Source organism: Solanum dulcamara, chromosome 1 (assembly GCF_947179165.1).
Source record: "Solanum dulcamara chromosome 1, daSolDulc1.2, whole genome shotgun sequence".
Lineage (NCBI taxonomy): Eukaryota > Viridiplantae > Streptophyta > Magnoliopsida > Solanales > Solanaceae > Solanum > Solanum dulcamara.
The window spans coordinates 22,597,532-22,603,348 of record NC_077237.1 but is presented as its reverse complement, the minus strand read 5'-3'; the positions used below and the strand labels follow the sequence as shown (position 1 = coordinate 22,603,348).

Genomic DNA, 5,817 nt, shown 5'->3' with positions numbered 1-5,817 from the left:
GGGAGTGAAAAGTGAGTCTTATAGCTAAGGTTTTATTGTGGAATCTTCGACCTCGTATATTACTTCTTGCCTTCTTTAGATGACATCAATTGGTGCCCTCGCCTTTTGGGTTTTGCTTTTTGCCCATCAGAGTTGGCTACCAAGTTGTGCTAAAGTCCCCTCACATAATGACCTATATAGCCATTCCATGATTTTCTTTATCATTAACTGGTATTATGTAGAAGAACTGTGGCATACAAATGCGCTATCTATTAGTAATCGGCTAATCCTACTTGTTTTGCTTAAGCTCTTTTACAATTCCCTTATCGTAACTTATAACACTTTAGGTACTTAATCTCATGTCATTGCTTTGGCGCTAGTTCGTATTCTCCCTACTCATACAATCATAGCAGCACTAACGCACCGTATCCCACTAGAATTCCAAAGTAAAACGTGCTTGGGTGAGAGTAGTACTAGGATGGGTGACCCCTTTAGGAAGTCCTCATATCATATTCCATTGCCATCCTTGCCATAATGTGTGAAGGCACTCATCTTAGCCCAAGATTTACCTTAGCGTCTTCTTGCTAGTCTTCATGTTTCGCCTTGCCCTCTCTTCTTCTCTCTTACAACCGGTGTCAGAGTAGATTTTTAATTCAGCCATAATTGTGTCCTTTTTGTCCATTTGATTTAACTTCTCTTTGTATTCCTCTATAACGTCTCCAAAATATCACAACTCCTTTTCATCATGTGCTCCTCTGCTTGGTATTATGCTGTATATAACTATTCGTAGGTTTCAGAACTACTCTTATACCACTGGTATGAGGTAAATGCAGTCTTTTTATCTCCCGGCCCATCTTGCTTTACATATCGACTTCACACTAGGACTTGCTCATGCTAATGCTATTTTTTCCTACTTCTTTCTTTTGTTCCTTTACGTACCCCTTGGTCTCCTCATTTCCTACCGAAGGAGATTTTCTATTCTCTTTGCTACTTGTATGTCCCGATATTAGTGTCCAATAACATTATTACCATATCTTAATATGACCGTACTACCCTTTTTGTGGCCCTTAGTTTGCTCAGTCCTACTCTCTTATGATATACACCCCTTTTGGTAGGCACCCATAATTCTTTGCACTGTCTCAGATACCACGAGTTCTATCTATTTATTATTGTCCTTTAGCCCTTGCTAACTCATGTCAGCATGGGATCTCGCTTGAAATTTAAGCATTCCTATCAATATGTGATAGTGTCAGTTGAATTCTATCTCACACTTGTATTTCACTTGTCCATTTCCCGTCTTTAGGATGTACCCATGTTATCCTCTGTTTATTTTCCACTATCCGTACGCATATGATTCTGTTCCAACACATTTTTCATATTGTACCATGTCTACTCCTTCTGTTAGATCATCTAGACTTTAGGTTGCCCCTATAAGAAATCTTAGTACAATCATGGCGTGCTTAGAATCCTCGATAAATAGTATATACTCTAGTCCATGTACTGGTACTTGATTCATATAACTAATGTAGTAGTTTAGCCGAAGCCACATTTCATTCATTCTAATCAGTACGTTACTAGTGCTTATAATCATGTCCAATTCTCCATTCGAGAGAACTTATACTCTGATGACACGTGGTTCACGTTTTGTTATCACCTCTTTTTTTCCGAAGGATACAACTTGTTCCTTTAATAATTTCACAATGCCTCAGCTGTTTTGCAATTTTCCATTCCCTATCCTTGAGGGATCCCACTATTTTCCAAAGTGGAGGTACATATACACAATAACCTTCTCTACTTCATAAGCTTTCATCCTTATTGTTACCGTGGATACAATCCCTCAATATATGTTACAACCGTCTATCTCATTCTCTTCGTATTTTCTAGAACATTTTGGTAGAGTTTCCTGTATATTCCTCACTATCTCAAACCTGCATGCAGGAAATACCAACAATGCCACGCAAGACCAATGTATATATATACATCCTTATCATATCATATCATAGCCATAACTCCTCACAAGGCCAATATATATATATATTCATATCACAACCACACAGGGTGCCCACTATCAACCACAATATAAAATGATAGACTTACCTTGTATGTCCAACTCGAACTGCACCTGTTACACTTTCCTGTCTACTTTTTCCTTCCATTTTCAACTTTACATTTCAATCATATATTAATCTTCTTACCTTATCCAGCATGCCTTTTTCAGACCATTACTTACCTGTAAACTATGTAGCTTCCAATATCATCCGTAACTTTCTCCTGTCGATGTCATTCTTCATCTGAAACCAAAGGTTAGTTAAAAAAGAAGGAATATTATTTCTTATGGCTGGGCTCTATTGCACGATCTAAGATAAGAAAGAAAGATAACATCCTAAATTCCCTATAGCCTCCTTTTATATATGTGGTGCACAACACACTTATAAACAAGACTCTACTAGACACGGTCTGTTGACATTCTGAGGTACAAACCGCTCTGATACCACTTTTGTCACGTCCTAACTCCGTAGGCCATGACGGGTGCCCAAACTAGGCACTCGAGTATATTCCTACTATCTGTAAGTAAATCTGTCCCTTATTTAAGTTATAGCACATAACTAGGTAGGATAACATATAAGCCGGTAAGGCTTATCATAGGCACCACTGTACATTCATGCATATACAACCCATATACAACCCACATACATGTCCACAGACCTCTAAGAGTAAGAATAGTAACATAAGGCAGGATAGGGCCTCCGCCATACCCATGATCAAATAAATATATACATCGAAGGTTAATACCAAAACTAGGCCCCGACACAATAGAGTGCTTCTGAACTGCTGAGTGGAACTCCTACGCTAATAGATCCCCAAAGTGTGTATCTATACCTGCGGGCATGAATGTAGCCCCCCAAAGAAATGGGGGTCAGTACGACTTATGTACTGAGTATGTAAAACATAGACATCATAAGGAGATTACAGTTGGCTTAGGGATACATGGGCAAGTATAATATTTAACTATTTATCGTACTCGTAGCGTATACAAAAAAGTCATATATATCACCATCACATACTGTGCCTGCACTATTAGGAGACTCGGTGTACCATCTACATTATTCTGTCATCATAAGCACATACATATTATTAGCATTGTGGAACATATAGCCTGATCCATGTATATAGTAAGTACATACCGAGGAACATACGGCCCAATCCGGATACCGTATAATAATGCTGAGGAACGTTTGGTCTGATCCACATATCATATACTAATACTGAGAAACGTTCGGCCTGATCCATGTATCATATAGTAATGCCGAGGAACGTTTGGTCTGATCCACATATTATATATTAATGCCGAGGAATGTTCGGCATGATCCACATATCATATACCGTACCCGACCCTTTATGGAACTCAGTGTCATCATATCATCATATACCGTACCCGGCTCTTTATGGGACTCAGTGTCATTATATCATTATATACCGTACCTAGCCCTTTATGGGACTCGGTGTCATAATCATCATATACCATACCCGGCCCTTTATGGGACTCAGTTTCATAATCATCATATACACGAACCAAGTAGTGAGTAACCATATATAATCTAAATCATTATCATAGACTCGACAATGTAAGAAGATTAAGGTATCGTCTGAGGGCCAGAATAGTAGTGTAGCCATCTCGAGTTCCTTCTAAATTCCATTGAGGCCTATATTACTTAGGATCTCGGAGACCCTAGACTTGTACTAAAGTAATACTAAAAGTTCATAGAATTAGGGATACCCGTCGTCATATAGTCCTTAGGACTAGGAGCTTATGCATCCAGTACTTCTCAACCTAAGGAGTTCAAGGAAAGTAGTTCAACTTACAACAAGAGGTTGACATTCAGAATTAAATAAGAGATACGGATTATATTTAGGACTTAAAAGTAGAGTTACCCCAGAGCTCCTATGGCATTTTACTTACAATTAGTAAATACCATCATAGCACCACACTTATGTCAAAGTCATATCAAAAGTAAAGAAGGGTAGCTCTGCGTACTTATGCCAAAACTTGCAAAGACAAGATAACTTCACATACTTACTACTCTCCATCATATAGAAGCCTCGAGAGGCAATAACTCAACTATTATAGGAATTCTACCATCGAGAAGTGAATAAGACTTATGATTCATACTTGGGGTTCTATGAATGGAATTATCCCCACATTTCGTATATAAATCACTTAAGGCTAAGACATGCCAAAAGAAAAGAAAGGGTAACCTTCACATACCTTTTTTGGGATTAATTGAAATCCGACTTGCCTTGATACCTCCTTAACCTATTTTACATGAAATTAATAATAAGATTATTAGACTTTAACTTTCCAATATCCCACTCTACAACCAAGTACTAATATGAGTCATTTCCTTATCCATTACCCTCGACTAGTTTGTTACTAGTTCCGATGCTACCGAAAATTGAGCAGCATTTCACCTGTAACTCCAACATCCTTGTGATTTCAAGTCGACCACATTGTCAAAAACCATACCAACAACAACAAAAAGCTGCATATATACAAGTAAACACCTCAACATTACACAATACAACTCCAAACAACTAGCTCAAAACTACAATACGAAAATAGAGGTTTTAATCTTTATTTCACAAAATCATTAACCACACCCTTTTTAGAAGACTTTAAATCCCAGAAACACGCAATCCAACCAGATGCACCCGCAACACCACAACGATAACCCACTACTCGATTTCGATTTATCTATAACCACTTCAATTTAGTTTATTTCTAATGTCAAGCATCCTTATGCAATTTTTTCACTTTCAACCTTATTTAAGCCATGTAATATACCTCATAACAACATCATAAACTCTAATTCGAAAAGTAGGCCCTTACCTTGTCCGAAACTCATCAAACTCGTCAAAACTTGCCTCGGAAGTTCTTTTAGCTTGCCTAACATTTCGTGGACATTTTATAAAGTTTTGGTCTGATACAAACCTTAATATTTCATTAATAACACCTTCATACCACACGGTATACCCTAGATAATTAATTTATGGAACAAAATCGAAAAACTTACCTTTTTCTCTCCTTGGCCGCCACTAGTTTCTCTCTAGCTCTAGGGTTTCTTATCTTCTTTCTTTCTCTAGAATTTTCTTGAATTTGTTGGAGATAAGGATGAATTTTTGATAAGAATGAGTCATCCAACATATATATATATAGGACACCTTAGGAGGTGACACGTGTCAAGCCCTAAGTGGTGACACATGTCAAACCCCTATTGGGCCAACACACCCCTTTCCTCCAATCACAAGCTGCCACGTGGAATGTGGGGGTCAACCACCCTTGCTCCAGCTGCTACCACATGGCACTATCTCATGCTGCCATGTGGCACTCTCTTTTCCCCCTTATTAATTCATAATCTCCTCTTACTTTATGTACCTATACAATCCTTGCTACGTAAGCTTGATATGTACTCCAATAGCTTAAGTATGTAAGATTTCAAAGTTGGAATCTTAAATAAATAAGGAGTCATATGACTCATTGTTTGGTCTCCAAATTCTTCCGTATTCTTCTAACTCTATTTCCAATCTTCTCTATTATGGGGTATCGCATTCTCCTTTTCTTAGAGTGTTTTGATAGATTTATAGATTATCTGGCTCACATGGTAAATCTTAAGAAGTTAATACTTTTAAAGAAGTCTTAAGAAGCTTTTAGAAGGTTTAACATGCTTTAGAAAACCTTAAGAAACATAAGAGGCTTATGATCCTTCCAAGAAACTTAACAGCCTTTCAAGAGACTTAAGAACATGTTCCAAGGTACAAAAGTACGGGGTGTAACATATC

The 5,817-nt window shown here is 37.8% G+C and overlaps 1 pseudogene; it reads left to right on the top strand.

Moving 5' to 3' along the window:
- Positions 1-375: 375 nt before the first annotated feature.
- Positions 376-495, top strand: LOC129904433 (5S ribosomal RNA; annotated as a pseudogene).
- Positions 496-5,817: the final 5,322 nt, after the last annotated feature.